Below are 23,029 nucleotides of genomic sequence, written 5' to 3'. Positions count from 1 at the left end.
TCCCGCATCAAGACAATGCTGATTGTGTTGTTCGACTAGCGGGGGTTAATTCACAAAGAGTTTGTCCCTCAGGGGAAGACTGTCAATGCCGAATTCTACAAAGAAGTCCTTCAGCGATTGCACAGAGCCGTCAAACGGAAGCGACAGGACCTTGCTCAACGCTGGCGTCTCCACCACGACAACGCTCCGGCGCACACAGCGTTCCTCGTGACCTCCTACTTGATCCGAATTGGAGTTGAAGTTTTGCCACAGCCACCATACAGCCCTGACTTGAGTCCTCCTGATTTCTTCCTATTTCCGAAGGTCAAAAGATGCCTGAAGGGTCATCGTTTCGACGATATTCCGAACATCCAACGTGCTGTCACGAAGGCACTAACTGGGATAACTCAAACGGACTACAGTGGGGCCTATGAAGCTTGGAAAACGCGCTGGCAACGTTCTGTCGACGCCCAAGGCGAGTACTTTGAAGAATATTAACGTTTTGTACAAATTGGATCAATAAATTTGTTTTTCTAGACTGAGTCTCATTACTTATCTACCACACCCTGTAATGAACATGGACTTGTTGAACAGTCCATTTCACCACGACGTCATTTCACGGTCCTCCACAAAGTCTCTATGCGATTTAAGTCTGGTGAATTACTGCGCCACTGAAGCACATTAATATTTTCTTCTATGAACGTCTTGACTTCTTTAGAAGTGTGACACGGGGCCATATCATGTAAAAATTTTCCTCCCCCATCTGCAAAGGTCTACAGGAAAGGCACAATCCTGCGCCAAAGGATTTTCACGTATTTGGTTGAAATCATCACGCCATCAACTAGAGCTAGTGCCCCTGGACCACCTGCAGTGAAAAAATCGCAAAACCTTTCTTCGGGGTTGTATTTTATAGTCTGTTCAAGATGGTCAGCTCTCACTGTCTCATGAGGCTTCGCTTAGCAATACTTGCTCTGTCTCCTTGAACTATAAAATGTGACTCTTCACTGAAAATTACATTGGAGATCCAAAATTTATATATCTGCGTCCATGCCAACAGTTTTTCTTCATGGCAGTTGTTAGCAACTGATTCTTTATTGGCTTTTGTATCTTCCGCCCACACTCAAAATGTTTACGCTGTACTCTGAAGAGCCAGTTTCAACCCCAATAGCGATACATCTCTCTGAAGGTCCTTACGTATCTTACAAGGATGAATTCTACTGCTTCTAAGTAGAATTTGGTCAGTTATAGGGATGGTTTTTCGTTTTTGTCAATATCTATCTGTACTCTTTGCAGACATTGAGACAGTACCACTAAACGTCCTAAGTTTTTAGACAGTAGACTTTCTCACACCATTAACAGAGGAAATATGTCTTACATTCACAGATATGTGTTCGTGGAGGGCAAATATATTTGCTCACTTCTTAGGTGAAACGTCTACTTTAACATAAAAATAAAATCTTCCAGTCGAGAAAACAGAAATAACACACGCTATTGCTACCAAGGGATTCAACAGAACAAAATTATTGAGGAGAGGGGAGACTCCTAGTGGACAGCGTAAAGATTACAAAGGGGTCCAAATGAGAGATCTCCCTGAAAAACAAAGTGAAAAAATTAGGGCATAAAACACTTTTTGGAGTATTTTGAATGCCTCAGACTATATATTTCAACGGCACTTGAGGCTCCTAAAGCCTACCAACTTAATCGTGGATTAAAGCGTATGTCGCGATGACCGAGTATAAAAGTAACTGACGAAGACCTCTACATTTTAAAATACTTTATTAGTTTTATCATCAAAACCAATTTAAGAAAGCAAAAATGGCCAGAAAAAAAAATTATTTCGTAGTTTAAAGTGCAGGTCTATGCTTTTAAAAGAATGAAGAACACTGAAATCCTATTACTATACAAGAATACATCAAAAAATTCGGAATGCCCAGTTTTCTATTACTGAGTAACGCTGGTGAAACCGTGATGGGTAAATTGCTCGTTTATCATAAACATTTTTGTGGGGAAGAATAAAGAAAAATTGTGTGTATGGACTGTAAAAGGTTAAAAGCTATATTTGGACCAGTTTAAAAAACTGTTGATACACTCCTATAAAATAGGTGTTCTAATAAATTTTAGTGGGACCATTTAGTAAGCAGCAATACATTTATAAAGCATGTTTTCTGATCATCATTGCTTTGCTTTTTTTTTTTTTAAAAAAAAGGTATTGATTAATTGCTTTAAACTCTCTCCATAACAGTTCCTCATGACACAATACACAGATTATAACCTTATTATTGTATCAGCATCGGACATTAGGTGACGGTCGCGTGGCGTTCTATTGTTAGCGCTGTGCCTCCCAGTGACCTCTGTTTCAAACTTACAGCAAAACCAAGCAGATTCGCGCTCATATAACCCGATCGTTTATCACTCTTAGTCGCACCAACGTAACTCATTAAAACTTGGAGTACTGTCTTTTTAGTGTCTTGAAACGTCCACTTTGAAAAACTATGAATGACAGTGCTGGAAAAACTTACGTTATTTGATAAAGAAGCAGCTGAGTAAAACTCAACGTAGTCAGACAGTTTTATCTTTACTTATTCTGATCGTCACTAAACTGACACACAATATTTTTAGCGCAACGCAATCTGACTTTCAATAATCCCTACCAAAAAATGGCCCTGACTAACAATAACCTATACCTTTGATGAATCACTTACCTCACAAAAATCTTCTTTACTCGAACTACTGTAATACAGCGAGCGCCAATACTGCCAGCTAAATAAAAGATTCTAACTACTGAAGGCACTAACTAATGATAGGCACAGTTAGCAAATGAAAGATTTTGATAGAGAACAAACAATGTATTTATCTTAATGGCGTCCCATATATATACTTTGGGACGCCATTAAGATTATATATATATATATATATATATATATATATATATATATAATTTTGTGACATCCAATTAAACAAATTTCCTTTTTCTGATGGACACACGTCCAGATCGTCCGCTCAAAACTCTGGCATCTCTCTCTCCACATCCACCACTGCTGGCGGCTCACCTCCAACTGCACAAACAGTGTTGCCAACTCTAAAAAACCCGAGTCGCTAGATTCAATATCAAAAGTCGCTAATGTTCATTTTACTAGGGGTGTACTGAAAATTTCGTGCTGTGAATGGTGCAATATGCCAGTGGGGGGGGGGGGGGGGGTTAATAAAATATTAATACCAATTGTCTCTTACGTAATTGCTATATTGCCTTAATTAAATGACGCATCGCTTGTAACAACATACATATGAAATACACTAACGTTTAATTAAACATGTTATCATAATTGACGCAACACATAAATTGTTGTTTCAATCACAGTACTCAAATATATTAGAAATATACAACTATATTTGTAAAAAAAGAAAGCAAGCACTCAAATTAGGTTACAAAATATATACATACCGGTATGTGAGCTATTAATCGTCGTCACTCAGAAGATGGAATAACTCTTCCGTTTCATGCTCTGACAGAACTGTAGTTGATTTAGAGGGTTGAACATCGCTCAAAAGATGATGTTGCAATACGACTGCTTTTGTCGCAAAAGAGTAACTTTTGTTCGTTCCAACAAGCTCCAATACGTCTGACGGTATGTCAAAAGATGCACAATCTTTATTTTGTTTCTTCAGCTGGTCTCTCAATATGATCAAAGCATTAATCGTCTTTAACGATAATCTGTTACGTTGTTTGGTTTTTATAATGTTCATAGAACTGAATATACTTTCCACTTCTGCATTTGACTGTGGTAGGCATAGAACAGTCATCGCTAGCTGTGAAATCGAAGAAAAAGGATTCTCCCCTGCGGCATTTTTATACTGCAAAACCTCACTCCAAAATCGAACAGTGTTAGTAGTGTTATTCCACCTAATGAAGTTGATATTATGCCATTCTTGCAGCATACCGTCTATGAAATCGCCACTAAATCCCAATTCTTTGGCTACATCCGTTACAGAATTATTTTTATTCACTTTTAGTGTTTCTTCAATATTCAGCATTGACATTTTTTTCAGGATCGTAACGTTACTTGGCAGTCTTTGTTGAATTTCTTTTATGAGTTGCAGACTAAACTGAATGCATATCATCTTCAAATAAACTCTACTTTCTTCAGACAAACTTGACTCAGACAATTTCTGTTCAAACATAAAGCCAAGGTTCGGATTTTTCGTACATACATTCGCTTGGAACTTGTGTTGTCAACAAATCAACAGTTGGAAAAACTATGTTTTGTCCGAATGACTGCATGAGAAATATAAGTGTATCTAGTAATTTAGTGGGCTCATTGTCTTCTCCTTCAAAAGCTTTTATTGCTATTTGTACGTCTTTTAAATCATGTTTAAGGTAAGACATGTAAAGATGATTTGAGTCGTCACAATACATCTTGTACAAAAGATCGGCAGCAATACAATTGTCTTGAACCATGGCAAGTGAAAAATGTAGCTTTAGTTCTTCCCACTGCTCCAGAATTCTTCGTATTGCTGGTTCAATTGAAAGCCAACGTGTTGTGCAGTCCTTCAAAATTTTTAGTGGCTGTTTTCCACAATTTATTGTCTCATCAACCTTTTTATATTCCTCTTGTCTTTTCGGTGAAATAGAGAACCAATTGTAGGTTTCCTGTACAAGAAACTCTATGTTTCTAGGTATGGCATTCACTGAGGCGTGGGAAACTGCAAGCTGAAGAGAGTGACAAATGCAACGGATCAATACCAAATGCTTCAAACCATATTCTCTCTTGAGTTGTTCGAAAAGCCCATTGTTTATTCCAACCATTGCAGAAGCATTATCGGTGCCAATTCCTACCATATTAGCGATTGGCAGTTTGAGATCTTTCAAAGAATTCACAAGAACAGCAGCCAGATTTGTTGCATGTGCAGTTTCTACTACAGCGAGTTTGAGAAATGCTGATTTAATGGTTTGGTTGCTTACACTATAGTACTGTATAACGATACCTAGCATTTTAGATATTGATACATCTCTTGATTCATCTATTAGTACAATGTATTTTTGGTTACCTACATCTTCAACCAATGATTGTGTAAAATATGGAGCCAAAACTTCAGTTATAATGTTAGTGCACTTTGTACGATGTAATTGCATGTTTTTAACGCCCTCATCAACGGAAAACACCTTCTTGCACAGTATTCCTAAATGATCTACAGCTAAAATAGAAAAATGTTCAGCAATAAATAAAGAAAGGGGCCTTCGGCACTACTTGCTATTCTAACTGTAGTTTTCGGAACGATTTTCGCAGGTAAGGGGGGTTTGTGTTTTTTTTAAATCAATTTTTGGTTTATGCTTAATAGTTTTCGAATGCTTTCTAATATCACACAATTTAGCATGAAACTCTGTTGCACATACTTGACATCTTGCCTTGGATAAGTCTCCAACGACTGGTTTCAGCCACCCATTGAATTCAGGTTCTGCTTCCCACGCATCCCGATATTTCTGAGCGTACTGCTTCTTCTTCTGCGGTAAATCCATTATGTAAGCCACCACAACATAAGTTTCACTGAAAATACATTAAAACTCAGGCGACCTAGAGGTCATGAAACAATCTACTCACTCGGTAACTCGATATCAGTCCTATTGTTCATTGTTTAAAACGTAATAATGTCTGAGATACCCCCACCGAATTGTTCATGCGTTACCACTGTGCATGTGGTAATAATTTGACTGTGAGTTAACATTTCGAAAAATTAGAGGTTGCTGGACAGAAATGTATTTTATTATACTTAATATTACGTATGATTTTTGTCAATTCGAAAAATAAATGGAGTTCAAAAGTTGAAGCATTATGGATCGACACGCTATCAACGATAACAGGCTAGTGGGTAATGAATAATGAATTGTTCTATAGTCAAGGTTTCCTTACTCTGTAGGTAATTCCCACATTCAGGTTTACTAAATGCTGAACAATGCTACATGATCTGCTAAGAACTTAATTTAACTTAATAAATATAGAACAAAGTCAGTGTAGTACCCATTCTATAGTTAAAATCTTAGTTTTGTTAATGAAACTACTGATCCAAAAGAGTTTTGATTTGTGCTTCGAAAGTCGTCAGTACTCCAAAAATCGCCAGATAAGTCGCTAAATAATTTTTGTCACTAAAAAGTTTTTTTTTGTCGCTAAGACGAAGGCAAAAGTCGCCATTTATAGCGACAAAGTCGCTAAATTGGCAACACTGTGCACAAAGTTACGCGCTGTTCACGTCCCACTTCCCAACAATACAATAGCGAATATTCCAACAATGCCGACCAGCCACAGACTGCACACAGCACAGTCAACGATTTTCATACAGGGCAGTACGTGGCGTTACCAACATAAAAACCTAAACAGCCTACTTACAGTATGATATAAATGGATTTGATTTACTGGAACGTTAATAAATCCTGGAAATCATTAACTGTTGAAGGGACTGTACGTAAGCCTATTCATGATTTTGATTAACATTTAACTGAATGTCCCCACCTATGGGACCTCAATTCTGTGCGAAAATTGTAATATACTTTAAAAAAGACTGAGCAGCTGACTGTGTATATAGGACCACAATGTATATTATCTTTGTCACTAATTCGCTTGATTTCACTAAGATTTTTGTAATTATTGGAGCCCCACACATATCTTCAATACATCTGTGTGCAATATATCAGTATATACATCCTTTCCTCCTCTCACCTGATGAATGAAAAGCATGAATGAGAGTGTACAACATACATTTCAGTATCTAGATCTGTGGGAGTAATTGTAGTCTACTACTATTGCAGAATAGCCAACCCTATACAGCATGTACCAGAAAGCAAAGAGGTTTCCGTTCGCCTTGGACGAAGCGCTTGTACAGGTTGGCACCACGCAATAAGGACCTCTCTGGGCACTTCCGGAGGAACGAGACGCATGGGTTCCAAAAGATTTCACTCGGCAGTGTTTCGGGAGACGCGAGACGGCCGCTATCGACTAAGTGTGAGTGTGCATATTCATAGTTAATTCATTATTTTATTTTTGTAGATATGAACTACAGTCAAAATTAACGTCTTGCTCTCATTAATCATTGCTCGTTGAGCGATATACGGAATTTTCCTTGTTAATTTCGGAACATTATAACCAGTTGCACTGAGCCACACATGGAAGCCATTGTTCTGGTCTACCTCTGTTCAAATTCGTGGACTCGTGATGTATCTTCTCAGTTCAGTCTGATTTGGTTCGTTGGTGACCTCATGAGTGTAGTATAATTGAACAGATTTCTGAAATAACTTCCGGGAATTCAGGCAGTAACACTTCCAGCGACCGCCGATATTTCGGCGGGAGAACACCCCGCCATTTTCAAGGGAAACGGCAACGGACAGGCGACGTACATGCAAATTTAAAACCTCGGTTCTCGGACTGAAGCAGGAAAGATAATACACACATTGAACACTGGTGCCACCAAAAATGACCAAAGTGTTACCTGACTGAATTCCCGGAAGTTATTTGAAAGTTGTATGCCAGGAGAAACTCAGGTCTCAAAGATTTCTGAAAATTCGCTAATTTCAGTTTCAGTTCGTAATCCAGTTTCCGCGTGTCTTTATTGTCTCAGTACGTGTGAACTGCGAATCAGAGAGCCTTAAGTTCGCAGATCGTGTCTTACAGTAATATATCCTGTCTAATTTGCTCAGATATTCTGAATCTTATCATTCATTTTATGCAGAATTTTTGTATGTGATGACTACACGTTCGCGGATTGTGAGAATCGTTTCATGCCACAGTTACTTATTCTCGGGTAGAACTTCTTCTATGGCGCAACTATTAACAGTTTATTCTTATCGATTAATTCTTGTTCACTCGTGCAGTCAAGCCAAGGGAACGACCGTTTGCCAACCACGTTCATACTGGTGAAGTTTTTCTTTATATTTGTCATTTGTCCTGAATCTCTCTGATATTTGTATATGTGCATTAATGTCGCCATTGAAGATTCCTCTGACCCCTCCATAATTAATAGTTAATGACAAATCGTGCTGGGGTCTTCAAGACGCAGTTGTAAACGTAATTTTGTAACTTAGCCGAGACTGTTGTCAATAACAGCAACCATCACCAATTTATTAGTTGTTTAGTTCATTTATTTGTTCAGTTGTGAATAAACGTGGTATTTTTACCAGAGCACGTTCTTACGTATTCCATCGCAAACTTCCATTTTTACGTTCTACTACTATCCGCTGTGCAACAGATAAATATGACCAAGTTATTTATTTAATATTTATTCAACTATCATAAATGTACAAACCTGGCAACTCCGTTAATTTAAACATCAAAGGTTTTTCTTTCATATATACATCTATGTACCGACTTCCCACCTTTCATGTTCTACATCTACATCTACATTTATACTCCGCAAGCCACCCAACGGTGTGCGGCGGAGGGCACTTTACGTGCCACTGTCATTACCTCCCTTTCCTGTTCCAGTCGCGTATGGTTCGCGGGAAGAACGACTGTCTGAAAGCCTCCGTGCGCGCTCTAATCTCTCTAATCTCTCTAATTTTACATTCGTGATCTCCTCGGGAGGTATAAGTAGGGGGAAGCAATATATTCGATACCTCATCCAGAAACGCACCCTCTCGAAACCTGGCGAGCAAGCTACACCGCGATGCAGAGCGCCTCTCTTGCAGAGTCTGCCACTTGAGTTTATTAAACATCTCCGTAACGCTATCACGGTTACGAAATAACCCTGTGATGAAACGCGCCGCTCTTCTTTGGATCTTCTCTATCTCCTCCGTCAAACCGATCTGGTACGGATCCCACACTGATGAGCAATACTCAAGTATAGGTCGAACGAGTGTTTTGTAAGCCACCTCCTTTGTTGATGGACTACATTTTCTAAGCACTCTCCCAATGAATCTCAACCTGGTACCCGCCTTACCAGCAATTAGTTTTATATGATCATTCTACTTCAAATCGTTCCGCACGCATACTCCCAGATATTTTACAGAAGTAACTGCTACCAGTGTTTGTTCCGCTATTATATAATCATACAATAAAGGATCCTTCTTTCCATGTATTCGCAATACATTACATTTGTCTAAGTTAAGGGACAGTTGCCACTCCCTGCACCAAGTGCCTATCCGCTGCAGATCTTCCTGCATTTCGCTACAATTTTCTAATGCTGCAACTTTTCTGTATACTACAGCATCATCCGCGAAAAGCCGCATGGAACTTCCGACACTATCTACAAGGTCATTTATATATATTGTGAAAAGCAATGGTCCCATAACACTCCCCTGTGGCACGCCAGAGGTTACTTTAACGTCTGTAGACGTCTCTCCATTGATAACAACATGCTGTGTTCTGTTTGCTAAAAACTCTTCAATCCTGCCACACAGCTGGTCTGATATTCCGTAGGATCTTACTTTGTTTATCAGGCGACAGTGCGGAACTGTATCGAACTCCTTCCGGAAGTCAAGAAAAATAGCATCTACCTGGGAGCCTGTATCTAATATTTTCTGGGTCTCATGAACAAATAAAGCGAGATGGGTCTCACACGATCGCTGTTTCCGGAATCCATGTTGATTCCTACATAGTAGATTCTGGGTTTCCAAAAACGACATGATACTCGAGCAAAAAACATGTTCTAAAATTCTACAACAGATCGACGTCAGAGATATAGGTCTATAGTTTTGCGCATCTGCTCGACGACCCTTCTTGAAGACTGGGACTACCAGTCTGGATATACTGTTTCGAGCCACTTACTGATTTAACGTAAGACCAGAACTTCCTAGGATTTTCTGTCAAGTCGGTACATAGAATTTTACTTTCGAATTCACTGAACGCTTCACGCATAGTCCTCCTTACGCTAACTTTGACATCGTTTAGCTTCTGTTTGTCTGAGAGGTTTTGGCTGCGTTTAAACTTGGAGTGAAGCTCTCTTTGCTTTCGCAGTAGTTTCCTAACTTTGTTGTTGTACCACGGTGGGTTTTTCCCGTCCCTCACAATTTTACTCGGCACGTACCTGTCTAAAACGCATTTTACGATTGCCTTGAACTTTTTCCATAAACACTCAACATTGTCAGTGTCGGAACAAATTTTCGTTTTGATCTGTTAGGTAGTCTGAAATCTGCCTTCTATTACTCTTGCTAAACAGATAAACCTTCCTCCCTTTTTTTATATTCCTATTAACTTCCATATTCAGGGATGCTGCAACGGCCTCATGATCACTGATTCCCTGTTCTGTACATACAGAGTCGAAAAGTTCGGGTCTGTTTGTTATCAGTAGGTCCAAGATGTTATCTCCACGAGTAGGTTCTCTGTTTAATTGCTCGAGGTAATTTTCGGATAGTGCACTCAGTATAATGTCACTCGATGCTCTGTCCCTACCACCCGTCCTAAACATCTGAGTGTTCCAGTCTATATCTGGTAAATTGAAATCTCCACCTAAGACTATAACATGCTGAGAAAATTTATGTGAAATGTATTCCAAATTTTCTCTCAGTTGTTCTGCCACTAATGCTGCTGAGTCGGGAGGTCGGTAAAAGGAGCCAATTATTAACCTAGCTCGGTTGTTGAGTGTAACCTCCACCCATAATAATTCACAGGAACTATCCACTTCTACTTCACTACAGGATAAACTACTACTAACAGCGACGAACACTCCACCACCGGTTGCATGCAATCTATCCTTTCTAAACACCGTCTGTACCTTTGTAAAAATTTCGGCAGAATTTATCTCTGGCTTAAGCCAGCTTTCTGTACCTATAACGATTTCAGCTTCGGTGCTTTCTATCAGCGCTTGAAGTTCTGGTACTTTACCAACGCAGCATCGACAGTTGACAATTAGAATACCGATTGCTGCTTGGTCCCCGCATGTGTTGACTTTGCCCCGCACCCGTTGAGGCTGTTGCCCTTTCTGTACTTGCCCAAGGCCATCTAACCTAAAAAACCGCCCAGCCCACGCCACACAACCCCTGCTACCCGTGTAGCCACTTGTTGCGTGTAGTGGACTCCTGACCTATCCAGCGGAACCCGAAACCCCACCACCCTATGGCGCAAGTCGAGGAATCTGCAGCCCACACGGTCGCAGAACCGTCTCAGCCTCTGATTCAGACCCTCCACTCGGCTCTGTACCAAAGGTCCGCAGTCAGTCCTGTCGACGATGCTGCAGATGGTGAGCTCTGCTTTCATCCCGCTAGCTAGACTGGCAGTCTTCACCAAATCAGATAGCCGCCAGAAGCCAGAGAGGATTTCCTCCGATCCATAGCGACATGAGCGACCACCTGCAGATGGGTGCACCCTGTACCCTTCATGGCATCCGGAAGGACCCTTTCCACATCTGGAATGACTCCCCCCGGTATGCACACGGAGGGCACATTGGTTTTCTTCCCCTCTCTTGCTGCCATTTCCCTAAGAGGCCCCATTACGCGCCTGACGTTGGAGCTCCCAACTACCAGTAAGCCCACCCTCTGCGACCGCCCGGATCTTGCAGACTGAGGGGCAACCTCTGGAACAGGACAAGCAGCCATGTCAGGCCGAAGATCAGTATCAGCCTGAGACAGAGCCTGAAACCAGTTCGTCAGACAAACTGGAGAGGCCTTCCGTTCAGCCCTCCGGAATGTCTTTCGCCCCCTGCCACACCTTGAGACGACCTCCCACTCTACCACAGGTGAGGGATCAGCCTCAATGTGGGCAGTATCCCGAGCAACCACAGTCGTAGTCCGATCGGGGGATGTGTGGGACGAGCTGGCCGTCCCCGACAAACCCCCATCCGGACCCCCACAGTGATGCCCATTGGCAACAGCCTCAAGCTGTGTGACCGAAGCCAACACTGCCTGAAGCTGGGAGCGAAGGGATGCCAACTCAGCCTGCATCCGAACACAGCAGTTGCAGTCCCTATCCATGCTAAAAACTGTTTTGCAAAGAACGTCTGAACTAATCTACAGAGAGCGCAAACAAATCGACAAAATTTAAACGGTTATTAAAATACAAGATTGCCTAGTAAATGCAGTAATGCTGCTACTTGCGCGCTGCTGACACTGCTCGGCGGCGGAAGCAGACTACGCGAATTTACACTATTCAGGTACTAAAACGCGATGCTACAACACTCAAATACTATAATATGCCCGAAATTTATGAATTAAACAATGAAAGTACCAAAAACACGCAAAGAAATTAAGAATTAAACTATGTAACAAATGAGTGAGCTAGGAGTATACGACTTGCTGCTGCAGCTGCTTATCCAACGGCGGCAGGGAGCACACTGACTGACCAACCAACACTGGCCGTTCAAAACAAAAACAGAAGACAAACGACTATGCGAATTTACACTATTCAGGTACTAAAACGCGACGCTACAACTCTCAAATACTATAATACGCCCGAAATTTATGAATTAAACAATGCAAGTACCAAAAACACGCAAAGAAATTAAGAATTAAACTATGTAACAAATGAGTGAGCTAGGAGTATACGACTTGCTGCTGCAGCTGCTTATCCAACGGCGGCAGGGAGCACACTGACTGTGACCAACCAACACTGGCCGTTCAAAACAAAAACAGAAGACAAACGACTACGCGAATTTACACTATTCAGGTACTAAAACGCGATGCTACAACTCTGAAATACTATAATATGCCCGAAATTTATGAATTAAACAATGCAAGTACCAAAATCACGCAAAGAAATTAAGAATTAAACTATGTAACAAATGAGTGAGCTAGGAGTATACGACTTGCTGCTGCAGCTGCTTATCCAACGGCGGCAGGGAGCACACTGACTGTGACCAACCAACACTGGCCGTTCAAAACAAAAACAGAAGACAAACGACTACGCGAATTTACACTATTCAGGTACTAAAACGCGATGCTACAACTCTCAAATACTATAATATGCCCGAAATTTATGAATTAAACAATGCAAGTACCAAAAACACGCAAATAAACTAAGAATTAAACTATGTAACAAATGAGTGAGCTAGGAGTATACGACTTGCTGCTGCAGCTGCTTATCCAACGGTGGCAGGGAGCACACTGACTGTGACCAACCAACACTGGCCGTTCAAAACAAAAACAGAAGACAAACGACTACGTGAATTTACACTATTCAGGTACTAAAACGCGATGCTACAACTCTCAAATACTATAATACGCCCGAAATTTATGAATTAAACAATGCAAGTACCAAAAACACACAAAGAAACTAAGAATTAAACTATGTAACAAATGAGTGAGCTAGGAGTATACGACTTGCTGCTGCAGCTGCTTATCCAACGGCGGCAGGGAGCACACTGTTAATGGTCACCTCTTTTTTTATGGGCACCATCACGAACACCGATATCCAATGGGATCCATCACGTACAGGTACCCATCGCTCTTAATGCAGAAGGGTTTCAGTATGTGTAAGTAGTTAACCTAGGATAAATTAGTTCAACGGAGTCATTTTTTGTCAACTAAGGCTCAAAAAATTGGAACTGCCTTTCAAAAGATATTGTGGGAGGCGGGTGGAACACTACTTCTCCCCCCCCCCCTCCCCCCTTGAAGGTGAGACCGTGGTTGCTATACATACAAGCACTCAACTAAACTGGAGGGGACCTAAATTTGTTGTTCATAGTCAAGGCAACAACAGTCCGCCAATAGTACAACAATTGGGTGTACAGAACTGATTATAGCGAACCAACTTCAATTCTTTGTGAAATATGAGCTCGTCCCAATTAATTTGAACTCTACTCTATTTGTTATTGTGGTGCCACCGCCAGACACCACACTTGCTAGGTGGTAGTTGTAAATCGGCCGCGGTCCATTAGTACATGTCGGACCCGCGTGTCGCCACTGTGTGATCGCAGACCGAGCGCCACCACACGGCAGGTCTCGAGAGACGGACTAGCACTCGCCCCAGTTGTACGGACGACTTTGCTAGCGACTACACTGACGAAGCCTCGCTCCTTTGCCGAGCAGATAATTGCCTTCAGCTAAGTCCATGGCTACGACCTAGCAAGGCGCCATTAGCCTTACATAGCAATTGATACTTATCGTATAAAGCATGTCTCATCAAGAACGATGTATACAACAAGGATGGATTAAAGTTAAGTATTCCAAAAGCTACGTACTTTTCTTTATAGGATTCATTACGTATCTTGTTTCAGACCTCACGCCATCCTTCGTGTGTTTATAGCGTGCATTGCGGTCCCCTCAAATCGCACTGTGTCGGCACTTCTGTCGACACAACATATGGCGACGAGGATGGGATTAACTACATGAACGTCCACGTTTACTTAGCTGGGTCAAATGGCCGGAACGGGGGTGGCACAGCCTCGCCTGTTGTTAGGCTCCCCACTTCATCGCATACGTCAACATGGGGTCCTCCCCATGGCGGGCGGAAGCCTTATAACACGACCGTTCGCCGATTTGCGGGGGAGGAATGTGGTGTCACCGCCAGACACCACACTTGCTAGGTGGTAGTTTTAAATCGGCCGTGGTCCATTAGTACATGTCGGACCCGCGTGTCGCCACTGTGTGATCGCAGACCGAGCGCCACCACAAAGCAGGTCTCGAGATACGGACGAGCACTCGCCCCAGTTGTACGGACGACTTTGCTAGCGACTACACTGACGAAGCCTCGCTCCTTTGCCGAGCAGAAAGTTAGAATAGCCTTCAGCTAAGTCCATGGCTACGACCTAGCAAGGCGCCATTAGCCTTACATAGCAATTGATACTTATCGTATAAAGCATGTCTCATCAAGAACGATGTATACAACAAGGATGGATTAAAGTTAAGTATTCCAAAAGCTACGTACTTTTCTTTATAGCATCCATTACGTATCCTGTTTCAGACCTCACGCCATCCTTCGTGTGTTTATAGCGTGCATTGCGGTCCCCTCAAATCACACTGTGTCGGCACTTCTGTCGACACATCAGTTATGTTTGTGTGTATTTAATGTGGAAACATTACCAGGTCCAAACAACCGGAAGGAAGCAAAATGTAGGTTTTAACGTTGCATAGAGAGCAAGTTTATTAGAGATGGGGCACCAGCTCGTATTGTTAATACTCGCGAAGCAAATTGCCTATGCTCTTTCAAAGTAACTATCCCATCGTTTGCCTGGAGCAATTTAGGGAAATCACGGACAACCTGAACCTCGATGGCCGTAAGCGGGTGTGAACCGTCATTCTCATGAATGGGAGTCCAGTGTGCTGACCATTGCGTGACCTCGCCCGGTAAACGAAAAGGGGAAGGCGGAAGGCGAGAATGGGAGGGAAAGAAGAAGGTGAAGGAAATGGATTGGAGGGCTATAAAATGGGAAGACGTTGGAGTTTTATCCACGATTCAGATTGGACTGTGTTCGACTACAGTTCCGTAAGACGTATCCCCGGTACGGTGAGACTTGTGCCTTGTTTCTATGAGATGGAGCGTCTCTCGTCACACCAAGTAAGCCACCGCAACAAAAGCGGAAAAAATGACGTTAGCGACGGAGAATAACTCACTGACTAATTATCATCTTCTTTATTTCCTTGTCAGCTCTACCACAAAAGAGCGGAAGTTTTTGTGATCTTTGATTTAAGAAAATAATGGAATACAACGAAAATGTATGTTGGATCTTGTTTTGTTTGTTACTATTTTATACTGACCAACAGTGAAATAATGTAACAGGATTCGTGTTATTGTCGCAAACAATTTGATTTTCAAATTTGTTTTTCCATGTTTTTCATTTTATCATAAAGAAAGAAATGTTCAAATATACACATTCTTTATTCTGTTTCGAAGCTTTGTTTAAGTCAACAAAGGATCCATAATACTAAACGGCGAAAAGTCTTACATTGTCACCCTTTCGTAGCTGCATACTGTGTATCAAACTTGTACCAGAGGCAACAAAAATATGATTTTCATTATTTTTATAATCATTGACCTAATTTATTTATAATGCTCTGAGAATCTACTCATTAAGAGGTACAATCTCAAATATTAAGGTTAGAAATTGTGTGTATGGTTTAAGACAGCGTAATTTTCGGGGCGCAAATTACTCGCACTGTAATCATCCAGTATTTGAGAATGAGAGCATTTAGAGACTTCCAACAAGTTTTACACGTAATTTTGAAGCTTTTCGAAAGTTCATTTCGATGACAGCCATCACAAAATATTGGAAGGTAAAAAGTATATTGCTAACTACATTTTCGCTGTTCTTGCAGTAGAACTTCACCGTCAGGCATGACTAGTTTACTATCTGTTTACTACTACGTAACTCTATTTGCAAGACTTGTTGCAGAGACACATATACCACTGCAGGTATCTAATTACATCATTGTACAATACGTAGTTCAGTAGATATGATGTCATAAACAACACGTGAAGATCTAATTTTTCTTAACACTGAGCACAAATTAAGCAGACTATAGTCATCCAGAGTTTGATAACAAGAGCAGTTAGAAGTGACTTCCAGCAAAATTCAAACATAATTCCATACATGGGAGTTCGGTACTTCAAAGAATTGAACAAAAAATGGGAGAATATCGGAGGGCCATTGTTTTTCGGCTCCAACCACCAGGATGCTGTAGGAAAAAAGAGGAAAAAACCTATGCAGTGGTCGGCCAATGTTCTCCAGGTTGTGCTGAGCAATCTCAGTTGCCAGGCACTGCTCTTATAAACCGCTACTTTTGTGTATCCCTATGTTGGCAAATAGGAGGGAAACGCTGTAAATGAAAGTTCATGTATTGGATATAAGCTGTTTTGATAATAGAGATAGCTGGGTGTATGTAATTAAATCAGTACTTGTGGATTTAAGTGGCTTCGTTCTTTGATCTCATAACACGCGAGAATACACATAAATAGGCAGATAATGTTGAGAGAGGCGAAAAATATTTACATCATAAAAATTCTGTTAATTAAGAATTTGTAGAGTAACGAATATTTTCACTCGTTACTACATAGGTGGACCTGCGATACGCAGGCAAAACTACATTTTTATATCTAAATTCTTTACAGTAAATGCAACCAAGACATAAATAAATCAGGAAATGCATTCATATCAGTATTCGATTACATATACATTGCTCATTATTGTAACTGTCAGTGAAGTGAGTGAGAGAGAACAAAAAGGAACAGCATGCCGCTGATTTGGCCACAGAGCGCGTAGTCTAAAATCGCTGTTGTTGTTCAGTTCTACTCGCTGACTACTAAAAATTATGGAAAGCATGTCGGCCGTTTTAAAATCCCGCTTCTTTCTTGTTCTGCTCCTCGGCAGATGTTAGTACAAGGTATATGTAATTACGTAAACAAATAAATGGAATAATTAGTTGACATGTATAAAAATTGTACGTCATTTGAAATTTACCTTAATCATTGATATGAGATATTTAAAATATTTATTCACTTGATGCAAAGGAATGTATTTTTGAGGGAATTACAGTGTCTGCTCTATTTGACCTCCTTTCTGGAAAGGCTAATAACTGAGACAGTGTACGATCACTTTTATTACGACGATAAAAAAGAACGTGCGACATCGAGTGACATTTCAAAGATTAATTTTCCTGAAAAGCCTACAATGCTACTGTTTAATTTTTGCCTTGAGCCACCAGAGAGAATAAGCAGTTATAACCTATATATGTCCTGGCAGACAGACTCTCCTCTCCCAGCCTCAAGGGGGTGAAATATAGGATGGAAAGTTTTTCGAAAATATGCCGCTATTAAGGGAATTTTGAAACTAGACCTACGAAAAACTGGTATTTGGTTTCACGGTCGGAATTAAAGAAATAGGTTTTTCAGCATTTTTGAAAATTCCACTCGTATAGGAGTGAAACAGTAAGCGAAAATTTCTTTAAATATATAATTATTAAATAACTATGGAAGTATTTTTAAAGCTACATCTACGAGAAGTGGTATTTTAGTTCTTGGTTACAAATAAAAAAACTACGTTTTTTACGGTATATTGATAATTTTTACTTTTTGAACCGTCTGACTACAACTGAATGAAACAATTTTCGTTCCATACGCATTTCGCCTTTATTCTCTGCAAGGCGGGGAATATGTACATATTTTTACTATTTGGTTTACATTTTGGGGCAATGTACCTTTAGGTTATAAAAATTTCTGGTGGTTGGCTTTTGCTATGATGTAGTAAAATTTTAAATTATACTTACAGGTTTCGTGGACGATTTTCTACATATTACGTTTCTCTTCCATTTTTGGTGCCGTTCCTCTTCTTATAACTGCCACCTGCGGTTCTTTTCCACATTTCACAGTACTAGGAACTGAACATTTCTTTTGATGCAATGTTTTGGTTTGTGTTGCCGACTGTCAGATGTTATTGCCAAATATCGCATGTTATTGCCAACTTTCGAGTGTCATTTTGTAAGTGTCTGTGATCTGTTTGCGTATGCCTGTATATATATATATATATATATATATATATATATATATATATATATATATATATATATATATATATATATATATATAATTTCTTTTATTAACTGTAGTAGGGAGCCTGTACTGAAGTGTGTTTGATCATTTACCACATGTTTGTGTTCAGCGATGGCTTTCTGAATGTGGAAGTTTTCTAGCATGTGTGTAAGATATTTGTCATGGTTGCTTATTCTCATTATTTTCATTTCTTGTTACATGTTTGTAGAATGGTGATTATGGTGTTGTAGTCAGACGGTCCAAAAAGTTAAAATTATCAGTATACCGTAACATTACAAGCAACTCAGGAAGACAGGACTACAAAAGTTGAAGATGTTAAAAAATATGTGTTTCAGTGTTCTTCGAAACTCAAGCCCCAAGGTAGTGAAATAGGAGAGAAGAAATGTTTTGTGAAATTATGTCGTGGTGAAAGCATTTTTAATGCTACAGCTATGAAAATTTGAATTTGTTTTCTCGTTTAGAAATAAAAAAATACACGTTTCACTGTTTTTGGAAATTCGATACCTGTTATTGTTGTTGTGGTCTTCAGTCCAGAGACTGGTTTGATGCAGCTCTCCATGCTACTTTATCCTGTGAAAGCTTCTTCATCTCGCAGTACCTAGTGCAACCTGCGTCCTTCTGAATCTGCTTGGTGTATTCATCTCTTGGTCTCCCTCTACAATTTTTACCCTCCACGCTGCCCTCCAATACTAAATTGGTGATCCCTTGATGCCTCAAAACATGTCCTACCAACCAATTCATTCTTCTAGTAAAGTTCTGCCACAAATTTCTCTTCTCCCTAATTATATTCAATACCTCCTCATTAGTTATGTGATCTACCAATCTTGTCTCCAGCATTCTTCTGTAGCACCACATTTCGAAAGCTTCTATTCTCTTCTTGTCCAAACTAAGTATCGTCCATGTTTCACTTCCACACATGGCTACACTCCATTCAAATACTTTCAGGAACGACTTCCTGACACTTAAGTCTATACTCGATGTTAACAAATTTCTCTTTTACAGAAACGCTTTCCTTGCCATTGCCAGTCTACATTTTATATCCTCTCTACTTCGACCATCATCAGTTATTTTGCTCCCCAAATAGCAAAACTCATTTACTACTTATTTCCTAATCTAATTCCCTCAGCATCATCCGACTTAATTCGACTACATTCCATTATCGTCGTTTTGCTTTTGTTGATGTTCATCTTATGTCCTCCTTTCAAGACTCTGTCCATTCCGTTCAACTGCACTTCCAAGTCCTTTGCTGTCTCTGACAGAATTACAATGTCATCGGTGAACCTCAAACTTTTTATTTCTTCCCCATGAATTTTGATACCTACTCCGAATTTTTCTTTTGTTTCCTTTACTGCTTGCTCGATATACAGATTGAATAACATCGGGGTTAGGCTACACCACTGTTTCACTCCCTTCCCAACCACTGCTTCCCTTTCATGCTCCTCGACTCTTATAACTGCCATCTGGTTTCTGTACAAATTGGAAAGAGCCTTTCGCTCCCTGTATTTTACCCCTGCCACCTTCAGATTTTGAAAAAGAGTATTCCACTCAACATTGTCAAAAGGTTTCTCTAAGTCTACAAGTGCTAGAAACGTAGGTTTGCCTCTCCTTAATCTATTTTCTAACTTAAGTTATATGGTCAGTGTATCTCACGTGTTCCAATGTTTCTACGGAAACCAAACTGATCTTCCCCGAGGTTGGCTTCTACTAGTTTTTCCATTCGTCTGTAAAGAATTTGCGTTAGTATTTTGCAACCGTCACTTATAAACTGATAGTTCGATAATTTTCACATCTGTCAACACCTTTCTTTCGGATTGGAATTATTATATTGTTCTTGAAGTCTGAGGCTATTTCGCCTGCCTCATACATCTTGCTCACCAGATGGCAGTTTGCTCAGGACTGGCTCTCCCAAGGCTGTTAGTAGTTCTAATGGTATGTTGTCGACTCCCGGGGCCTTGTTTCGACTTAGGTCAAAATTTTCACGCAGTATCGTATTTCCTATTTCATCTTCATCAACTCCTCTTCCATTTCCATAATATTGTCCTCAAGTACATCGCCCTTGTGTAGACCCTCTGCATACTCCTTCCACCTTTCTGCTTTCCTTCTTTGCTCTTGATATTCATGTAAGTGGTTCTCTTTCCTCCAAAGGTCTCTTTGATTTTCCTGTAGGCAATATCTATCTTACCCTTTGTGAGATATGCCCCTACATCCTTACATTTGTCCTGTAGCCATCCCTGCTAAGCCATTTTACACTTCCTATCGATCTCATTTTTGAGACGTTTGTATTCCTTTTTGCCTGCTTCATTTACTGCATTTTTATATTTTCTCCTTTCATCATTTAAATTCAATATATCTTCTGTTATCCAAGGATTTCTACTAGTCCTCGTATTGTTACCTGCTTGATGCTCTGCTGCCTTCACTTTTTCATCCCTCAAAGCTACCCATTCTTCTTCTACTACATTTCTTTCCCCCTTTCCTGTCAGTAGTTCCATTATGCTCTCCCTGAAACTTTCTACAACCTCTAGTTCTGTCACTTCATCCAGGTCCCATCTCCTTAAATTTCCACGTTTTTGCAGTTTCTTCAGTTTTAATCTACAGTTCATAACCAATAGATTGTGGTCAGAGTCCACATCTGCCCCTGGAAATGTCTTACAATTTAAAACCTGGTTCCTAAATCTCTGTCTTACCATTATATAATCTATCTGAAACCTTCCAGTACTCCAGGGCCTCTTCCATGTATACAACCTTCTTTCATGATTCTTGAACCAAGTGTTAGCTATGATTAAGATATGCTCTGTGCAAAATTCTACCAGCGGGTTCATCTTTCATTTCCTACCCCCATTCCATATTCACCTACTACCTTTCCTTCTCTTCCTTTTCTTACTATCGAATTCCAGTCACCCATGACTATTAAATTATCGTCCCTCGTCACTATCTGAATAATTTATTTTATCTCATCATACATTTCATCAATTTCTTCGTCATGTGCAGAGACAGTTGGCATATGAACTTGTAGTACTGTCGTAGGCGTGAGCTTCGTGTCTATCTTGGCCACAATAATGCGTTCACTATGCTTTTTGTAGTAGCTTACCCGCACTCTCATTTTTTTATTCATTATTAAACCTACTCTACCATTACCCTTATTTGATTGTGTATTTATAATCCTGTATTCACCTGACCAAAAGTCTTGTTCCTCCTGTCACCGAACTTCACTAATTCCCACTATATCTAACTTTAACCTGTCCATTTCCCTTTTTAAATCTTGTAACCTACCTGCCCAATTAAGGGATCTGACATTCCACGATCCGATCCGTAGAACGCCAGTTTTATTTCTCCTGATAACGACGTCCTCCTGAGTAGTCCCCGCGCGGAGATCCGAATGGGGGATTATTTTACCTCCGAAATATTTTATTCAAGAGGACGCCATCATCATTTATTCATACATTAAAGCTACATGCCCTCGGGAAAAATTACGGCTGTAGTTTCCCCTTGCTTTCAGCCGTTCGCAGTACCAGCACAGCAAGGCCGTTTTGGTTAGTGTTACAAGGCCAGATCAGGCAATCATCCAGAATGTTGCCCCTGCAGCTACTGAAAAGGCTGCTGCCCCTCTTCAGGAACCACATGTTTGTCTGGCCTCTCAACACATACCCCTCCGTTGTGGTTGCACCTACGGCACGGCTATCTGTATCGCTGAGGCACGCAAGCCTCCCCACCAACGGCTAGGTCCATGGTTCATGGGGGGTTCGAGCCATATGGATTTGAAATAAGGAATGAAAGTTTTTATGGAAATATTTCATTATCCTAGCAGTCTTGAAGCTACCCCTATTAAAATTTGTATTTGGCTTCTCTATTAGAAATAAAAAACATGCATTTTACGGTTTTTCCAAACTTATTCCACAAGGGGATAAAATGTTCTCTAAAGATATTTCATTGTGTACGCATCGTAAAGCTAAATCTATATCTTTGAAAATTGATGTTTAACTTGTCGGTTGGAAATAAAAAAATAAATGTTTCACTGTTTTAGGAAATTCAACCCCTATGGGCGTGAAATATGAACAGACTGATACACTGTCTGGTCATTGCCCAGCCCAAAACCACTACGGATAGAACCTTAAAAGTTGGAGAGGGTACGGATCTTTTGCTGTAGGCATCGTTTAAGAAGGGATTTTTCTAAATTACACTGGTAAGTCGTGAAATCTCTTTATGAAAATATGCTGCTATTAATGCAATTTTCAAGCTGGAACTACGAAAATTGGAACTTGGTTTCTCAGTCAGAAGTACAAAAATACATGTTCCAGCATTTTTGGAAATTCAACCATTGAGGGAGTACACTAGTGGATGAAAGTTTTCTTGAAAAGAAAGAGCTATTGAAGCATTTTTTAAAGCTACATCTGTGAAAATTAATATTTGACTTTTGGTAGGATATGAAAAAAGTACATGTTTCATAGTTTTTCGAAATTCAAGCCCGTAAGGGAGTGGAATAGGGGACGAAAATTTTTATGAATTTATTTCATTATGAAAGCATTTTCAAAGCTAACACAATGAAAATTTGTATTTGGCTTCTTTGTTAAAAATTAAAAAAGTACTTGTCTCACTGCTTTTAGAAATTCAACCCCTATGGGGGTGAACTAGGGAATGAAAATTTTTAAGAATGT

Source organism: Schistocerca serialis, chromosome 2 (genome assembly GCF_023864345.2).
Source record: "Schistocerca serialis cubense isolate TAMUIC-IGC-003099 chromosome 2, iqSchSeri2.2, whole genome shotgun sequence".
NCBI lineage: Eukaryota > Metazoa > Arthropoda > Insecta > Orthoptera > Acrididae > Schistocerca > Schistocerca serialis.
The sequence above is the reverse complement of the archived record's forward strand: the minus strand, read 5'-3'. Positions refer to the sequence as shown.